This window comes from Microtus oregoni, unplaced genomic scaffold, assembly GCF_018167655.1.
Source record: "Microtus oregoni isolate MIOR12 unplaced genomic scaffold, Mior012 000032F_ref0000030, whole genome shotgun sequence".
Taxonomy (NCBI): Eukaryota; Metazoa; Chordata; class Mammalia; order Rodentia; family Cricetidae; genus Microtus; species Microtus oregoni.
Genome location: NW_024543091.1, coordinates 15,989,023 through 15,997,496, shown reverse-complemented (window position 1 = coordinate 15,997,496; position 8,474 = coordinate 15,989,023). Strand labels below are relative to the sequence as shown.

The 8,474-nt window shown below is 44.3% G+C and overlaps 1 pseudogene; it reads right to left on the bottom strand.

Annotated features, from left to right (window-relative positions):
• Nucleotides 1-3,456: 3,456 nt before the first annotated feature.
• On the bottom strand, nucleotides 3,457-4,563 carry LOC121465969 (annotated as a pseudogene).
• Between the last annotated feature and the right edge of the window lie 3,911 nt (nucleotides 4,564-8,474).

Sequence of the window (8,474 nt, the reverse complement as noted above, 5' to 3'; positions counted from 1 at the left end):
CCACCTCCACCCATTCCTTGAAGTATGAAACAGCAGACAGTCCCTCTGTGAAGGACAGATCAAGGCAGGTAGAGTTGATCTGGACAATGGCGGCTCTCAACTCGTGAAGACATCACCGGCATCGGCAACAGAAAGGTCGACACGATCAGCATGAGAGTGATCCCCGCCATCCTTCCGTTCCAAGATTTTTCTTGTTAGCCGTTCAGGGACCCAGAAAGGATTTTCTTCATTCTGTGGAAAAATACAAACAGCTCCCCTGGATCTTATTAAAATAGGATCCGGGCCTCTCCATTCATTAGTCAACACATCTTTCCATTTTACAAGTTCCTTTGGCTGCTGTGGCTGCGAACAGTGTCGGTCCGCCGCGGTCTGATCATGGTCATCCTAATTTAAAAAATTTATAGTGAACAAAGCAGTGGCAATGGCCACTCTTGGTATCAGGGGCCACTCCTTCATTATTCCTCTTTTTTGTTTAATTAGATAAGACTTAAGTGTGCGATGTGCTCGCTCAACAATGCCTTGTCCCTGAGGATTATAGAGCAGGCCTGTATTGTGTGTAACTTGCATTTGCAAACAAAATTGCTTAAACTTTTGAGAGGTATAGGCAGGCCCATTATCAGTTTTTAAAAATGTGGGCTTGCCCCAAGCACTCCATGCCTCAAGGCAATGTTGAATGACATGAGAAGCCTTTTCTCCTGTGAGAGGTGTGGCATGAAGAATGCCAGAGCATGTGTCAATTGACACATGCACATATTGAAGTCTTCCAAAAGCAGTGATATGAGTAACATCTATTTGCCATACCTGTAAAGGCAAAATTCCTCTGGGATTTATCCCAGTGTGTCTAATAGGGAGAAACTGGCAGCAATTGTGACACTGGGTCACAATGTCACGAGCTTCCTTTCTAGTGAGAGAAAAAGCACCTATGCAGGGTTTCAGCTGTAACACGAAAGTTATTATGAAAGAGTTTTGCAGCTTGTAATAGGGAGGCAAGGGCCACCGCAGCTAGTCGTGTAGCGCGATCAGCCAAATCATTGCCCGAACTCATAGGACCTGGGAGGCCTGAACGTGCTCTAATGTGTGTAATAAAAAATGGAGCTCTTCTGTTTAATAAACATTCTTGCAGTTTGTGGAAAAGAAATGCCATTATGCTGGTAGTTCTTATAATTCCAGCTGTCTCAAGTAATTTGACAGCATTGACCACATAGGCAGAGTCGGAAATGATGTTGAGGGGGCAATGAAATTTTTGAAAAACTTCTAATACCACCATGCATTCCACCACCTGGGGTGGGGTGGCAGGGAAATTTTTTGAAAACACTTTGGAACCCATAACATAAGCTCCCATGCCATTTTTGGAGCCATCTGTGTATACCACCATTCCGTCTTTTAGCAGGATGGAAGATGTTACCCAGGGAAACACAATCAGATGACATGCAGCAAACCGTAGCAAAGGGTGTTTGGGGTAGTGATTATCGATTTTCCCTGAAAAGGTGGTGACGAAAATGACCCAGTCATCAGAAGTGGCAGCTAAGGTTTGTATCTGAAGGGAAGTATAGGGAATGATCATAACCATTGGATGTTTACCAAAATGACTAACAGATGTTTTCAGTCCTTTAAGGGCCATCTGAGCTATAGCTGCTGGATACCAGTCAATAATTTTTTGAGGGGAAGCATGTGGATGAATCCACAGCAACGGTCCATTTTGCCATAACACAGCAGTGGGCAATTTCCTTGTTTTAAACACACAAAGAGAAAATGGTTGGGTCACATCAATATGGCACAATTGTGCCTCCTCAATGGATTTTTCCACTAGTGTTAAGGCTGCCTCTGCTGCTGGTGTCAATGCCCGAGGGGAAGTAATATGAACATCCCCCTCCAAGATGTCAAATAGGGGTTTTAAATCAGCAGAGAAAATCTTTAAAAAAGGTCGTAGCCAATTAATGTCTCCTAATAATTTTTGAAAATCATTTAATGTTCATAAATCTTTTTTATAAATTTTTAATTTTTGTGGGAGGATCTTATCTGAAAGAACAATGGAGCCTAAAAATTGGCCAGTATCAGCAATTTGAACCTTTTCAGCAGCTATCTGGAGGCCCCAAAGCTGTAAGTTTTTAAGTAGTAATGGATAGGCCTTTTCGAGGACCTTTAAATCCTCATGACACATAAGCACATCGTCCATATAATGGACCATAAGCAACTGTGGAAAACGTGCTCGTAGTGGTCTTAGAGCCTCCTGTACATACAATTGGCACATAGTAGGACTGTTGGTCATACCCTGGGGTAAAATTTTCCATTGAAATTGTTTATCAGGCTCCATGTGATTAACTGAAGGGATAGTAAATGCAAAGTGAGGTCTATCAGCAGGGTAGAATGGAATAGAAAAGAAACAATCTTTAATATCTATTATTATTAGGCTCCAATTCTTGGGCAGGGCAGAAAGTACGGGGAGCCCCCGTTGCACTGCTCTGAGAGGATGCATTTGCTCATTGATAGCTCTTAAATCGTGTCGCAAGCGCCATTTTCCTGACTTCTTTTTAATGACAAAAATGGGAGTATTCCAAGGGGAGGTTGATGGTTCTATATGTCCCAAAGCTAATTGTTCTGTAATAAGCTTGGTCACCGCTTCCAATTTTTCAGAGGTCAGTGGCCACTGGGGAACCCACACTGGAGTCTCTGTTTTCCATGGTATAGGTCGTGCTGCCCCAGTGGCGCCTAGGAAAAACCCAGGCCCTGTCTTTCTTGGTTGGGGTTGGGCGCTACCGGCTCTATCTGTCCTTGTCCTAGTGACCCAGCCCTTTTCCTGCTTCGTACCCCATCTTTCTCATTATATCAGTAGCTTGTGGTGAATATTCATTAGACAATGTTAATCCAATGTCTTGCATAACGTCCCTTCCCCATAGGTTAACCAGCAGGAGGAGCACATACGGGGTAAACCGTCCTTGTTGTCCCTCCATGGTTCTCCAGATAAGGACCGAGGAGCTAATGGTTGGGTGAGCATTATATCCTAAACCTTGTAGTGAATGTGATGCCTCAGTGATTGGCCAAGATTTTGGCCACCAGTGGGAGGAAATTATGCTCTTGTCCGCTCCAGTGTCCAGAATCCCTTCAAAGTGCTCGCCATTAACCCAGAGGGATAGTTTTGGTCGGTCCTGAAGACTGGCAAGAAATAGACCGAATCCTGACCTGAGGATCCCATCTGTCTATCTCCTGGTTTTTGATGGGCTTCACCCGGAAGGAGTAGTAGCTGAGCTATTCTGTCTCCTTTGCTGATAGAAAAGACTCCGTTTGGACTGGAGCACAATGTTTGAATTTCAGAAGTGTGTTGGTTATTAATAATACCGGGGTGGACAATAAGTCCCTGTAAGGTAAGCAATCCTCGCCCCAGGATAAGGCCCACACTTCCTTGGGGTAAAAACTCAGGCACCCGAACAGGGATGGGCTGTACTCCCATTTGGGGCATCAGTATGAAGTCGGAGGAGGCACACAAGTCCATTCTTGCTCTGTCCCTAGAGAGACCTCGTCGGTCATTTTGATGAACCTGTTCCCATATTTTTGTGGGCCCTGGAACCGGGGGCCCACTGTCCCGTTTTTTGATCCCTCAGTAACAGGTGCCCTTAATGGGGGAAGAATTCTGCCTTTTATATCCCTCACTGAATGGCGTAGTTCAGCCTTGTGGTAGCCTTTACCACACTTGGAACAGAGGGTAGAGGGAGCCCTCTCCTTTTCTGACAATCTACAATCTTTCTTTAAATGTCCTGGCTTGCCACAGTTAAAACAGACCCTTTTATCTGGTTCCTTAAAGGGGGGTTTTTGTATTTGTAAGACAGCAGCGGCCAGCCCAGCATTGGTGAGGGGACCTACCAACTCTCTGCAAATTCTAAGCCAATCCTGTAGTCCCTTACTTTTTCTGGGGGCTATGGCTGTGCGACATTCCTGGGTGGCTTGTTCAAAAATGAGCTGTTCGATAAAAGGCACGGCCATTTCAGGATCGCCAAAGATACGTCTTACTACCTCTGTCATTCGCGCCACAAAGTCTGAAAAAGATTCTTGTATGCCCTGAATGATCTTAGTGAGCTGATTATTCGCTTCTCCTTTTCTAGAGAGTGCTTTCCAGGCCCTAATGGCCGTGTCAGGAATCTGTCAATATGCACCCCAATGATAATCAGTCTGATTAGCGGTAAAACGCCCTTGGCCAGTTAGGAGATCGAACGTCCATTGTTGTTGTTCTGGAGTCAGAGCCATGGCATTGGCTCTGGCTTGCTCCTGGGCTGCTTCATACCAAAGGGCTTTCCATTCCATATATTGACCCATACTAACAAGTGATGCTTTGGTGACCGTTTGCCAGTCAGCCGGGGTCATGGCAGTCATAGCAAATCTGTCTAATTGGGCTAGGGTAAAATTAGCGGTAACGCCATATTTTCTAACCGATTCCGCCAATTCTTTTATTTGGCTATATTCCACAGGTGCGTGCACCCATCCTCCTTCCACATCTTCAAAGACGGGGTAGGCCAAGTGCAATTTTCTCTTTACCTTCTCAGGAAGGAAGGAAAAGGCCCTTGGGCGCATCTCATAAGGAGGGGGTGCCGAAGGAACCACCTGTGAAGAGGCTGTGTAAAAAGCTGTCCTCTGTCCCTTTGTAAGCGATCATCGGGATAACATCTCTCCTTCTCATATCTGGCTGCTTCCTCATCTAGTTCAACTTCTTTCTTGGGGTCTAAATCTTCATCCCCAGAGCTATCAGAGTCATTAGAGCTATCTATACTTAAAGCCTTAAGTTCCTGCAGAGGGTACCGGCTAGAGCCATTCTCCTTACTTTTTTTTATCATGGTGCATTGTGGACCATTAGGGTCCGAAGTATTCATCCCCTCATCCTTAGACTTACCAGGGAGGTCTTTTTCCTTAATAGGGGCTAATTTTTTTTCTGCATGCGCCCAACCTCTCAGTACGTTCAGTTTCTGACATACTGTCCTGGACTACTTCTAGGACGTTTCTTCCCTCTGCCACTATAGCCTTGCAGGCTTCATCCTCCAGACAGTGTTTAACCAACTTCCAAATGGCCTTTGTTCCTTGCCTTAAGTCTCCCTCAATTAGTTTTTTATCGAGGTCTTTACCTAGTTTGTTCCACGAGGCAAGAGTCAACGATCCGGAGCAAACATACCAGGGAGCCACTTGATCAATCTCTTTTACGAAGTTTTTCAGCATCCGATGGGCAATTTTTATGTCTCTTTGTTTTAACACCAACTCTAGTGCTGTGATAACGGACTGCGAGGAGCCCATGATGACAAGCAGGCACCCTCGGCTTATCTACGTCTGTCTTACAAGTGCGGCAAAAACGAAAGTATCCGTGGGTGGCTCTTTTATCTACAAGAGACTGAAGCACTTATCTACGTTGGACTTACCGTACCTAACAGTTATAACGGTGGTCCCAAAACGATGATCAAAAGCGCTCTCAGAAGATCACTAAGGCCTCCACGCTACTCTTCAGGGCGATGAAAGGTCCAATCTGAAATCCAAAAAAGACATGCCTCTCTGAACGTACTCACCTGCAGTTCTGAATCCTCCTTGAGTCCAAGGGGTCTCCGGCGGTGCTGACGATGTTAAGATTCCCGGGATTTCGGCACCAGATGTCCCGCACTACCGTCTCGCCAGCAAGAACGACACGGCACATTCAGGATCCTTCTGCAGAAAAGCTTTATGCATCTTGAGAGGGAGAGCATAAGCTTACGGAGCGAAGACCTCAAGGGTCAAAAACCTGTCCCTTATATAGCTTAACAGTCCTCGCCTCGGACATGTCAAACTCTGACTGGCTGCAGCCTGTCAAACCCTATGACGCCATAGGAGAGGCAGAGAACAAGGGATGGAAAGTTACTATGTGCATGCGCATTGGCTTGACAAGGTAAACTGTCATTTACCATGCACATGCGCACTGGCTTGATTACAGTGGTGGTGCTGATGGTCAGCGTCATCTTGCAATGGAGTATGTGGGAACGGCTCCCCACAGCAGCGTAGTACTCTAATGTGTATATATTCCATACTTTCTTCATCCATTCTTCCATTGAAGGGCATCTAGGTTGTTTCCAGGTTCTGGCTATTACAAATAATACTGCTATGAACATAGTTGAACAAATGCTTTTGTCATATGATAAGGCATCTCTTGGGTATATTCCCAAGAGTGGTATTGCTGGGTCCAGGGGTAGGTTGATCCTGAATTTCCTGAGATACCGAAACACTGATTTCCACAGTGGTTGCACAAGATTGCATTCCCACCAGCAATGGATGAGGTTACCCCTTCCTCCACAGCCTCTCCAGCAAAGGCTATCCTTGGTGTTTTTGACTTTAGCCATTCTGACAGGTGTAAGATGATATCTCAAAGTTGTTTTGATTTGCATTTCCCTGATTGCTAAGGAGGTTGAGCATGACCTTAAGTGTCTTTTGGCCATTTGAACTTCTTCTGTTGAGAATTCTCTGTTCAGTTCAGTGCCCCATTTTTTAATTGGGTTAATTAGCATTTTAAAGTCTAGTTTCTTGAGTTCTCTATATATTTTGGAGATCAGACCTTTGTCTGTTGTGGGGTTGGTGAAGATCTTCTCCCAGGCAGTAGGTTGCCTTTTTGTCTTAGTGACAGTGTCCTTTGCTTTACAGAAGCTTCTCAGTTTTAGTAGGTCTCATTCATTCAATGTTGCCCTTAATGTCTGTGCTGCTGGGGATATACATAGGAAGCGATCTCCTGTGCCCATCTGTTGTAGGGTACTTCCCACTTTCTCTTCTATCAGGTTCAGTGTGTTCGGGCTGTTAAATGCCATATTCTGAAGGTCTCTGAAAGATTTGAAGAATACCTATTCATCTGAAATATATCTCTGTACATCTAGAAAACCTAACTAACATGATTACAAGTTTGACAATTGTAGATGACTATTAGCCTGCATTTTTAAATTATACATTACATTTTTAAATGAACTGCACAAACACAATACCTTTAACAAAAACAGAAATACATGTAACAAAATTGACCTTAAATTTTTTATCAGTAGACCAAGATCTATACAAATGCAAAGTATTCATCTCTATATCATATCCCCTTTAAATGTAAACAAACATTTATAAACAATATTTGGGAATTTGATTGTAGTTGTCTCTAAACTTCTTTTGCATTTTGTTTGGTAAAGTATTTGGGGGTGGTTTACTGAGATCTTTCTGAGTTTTTTTTTAAGCCTATGTACATTTTTTAAACACACAGTGACCTGTTTAGAGGTTTATTTTTTGTCTGAATCTGTTTTTATTATATATCTGTAATTTTTTTTTTTTTTGATTTTCGAGACAGGGTTTCTCTGTAGTTTTTTGGTTCCTGTCCTGGAACTAGCTCTTGTAGACCAGGATGGCCTCGAATTCATAGAGATCCGCCTGCCTCTGCCTCCCAAGTGCTGGGATTAAAGGCATGCGCCACCACCGCCCAGCTTGTAATTATTTTTTGACAAGGAGTGCTTTTAAAATGATAAGCAGCTTGGTTGCAGAAGCCCTGGTCTGGCTCTGGCTCTCTCAGCCTTTTAATATGGTGGAGGTAGTTTACCACCAGTTCTGGGACTGCCAGGTGGGAGCCGTCATCACCACCTCAACTCTGAGAAGCACCGTGCAGCACCCTTTTTATCTGAATAAAAGCTAAATCTGCCACGTAGTGCACTGTGCAGCCTGGAACTATCTCTGTGTATGGCGGCGGGAATCCGCCATGTTCTTTTGCCTGTGTACTAGCAGACCCGATCCCGCTGCCTGCCCAGATGGGGGCTCTCAGCCACGGGTATGGTCTCCGCTATTTTCCTCCTGACCCTGAGTGGGCACATAAGCACCTGGACCCAAAGTGGATGGCGGGCGCCATTCTGTAGGCAGATGCTGCTTGTTTGTTCCCAGCCCCCCAGGCCCAAAATAATCACACAGAAACTGTATTAGTTAAACACTGCTTGGCCTATTAACTCAGGCTTCTTATTAACTAACTCTTATATCTTACATTAACCCATTTCTATTATTTTGTATTTTACCAAGAGGCTCGTGGTTTACCAGTAAGGATCCGGTGGGCAGGCATCTTTCTCCTTTGGCAGCTACATGGTGTCTCTCTGACTCTACCTTTTTTTTTCTCCTCTATCTCTGCTTGGAATTTCTGCCTTGCACTATTCTGTCTGCCATAGACCCACAGCAACTAACTTCTTTATTAACCAATGGTAATAAAACATCTTCATAGCATACAGACCCCTCTGTATCTCACATCATCACCCTAGCACAGAAAGGAGCTGCATAAAGTATTTGTTGAACATCTAGCATAGGGTCATACAGTTAGGAATACTCCACACAACTTACTTGAGGAAATAGTCTACTCCAGAATGTTATCCAGAGCAGTAAACAGATTCCAGGCCTTGGAATATTCTGTATGCCATGCATGGATTTAGAGAATTTCCTAAGGCCATTTAGAGATGACAAAAAAAATCCAA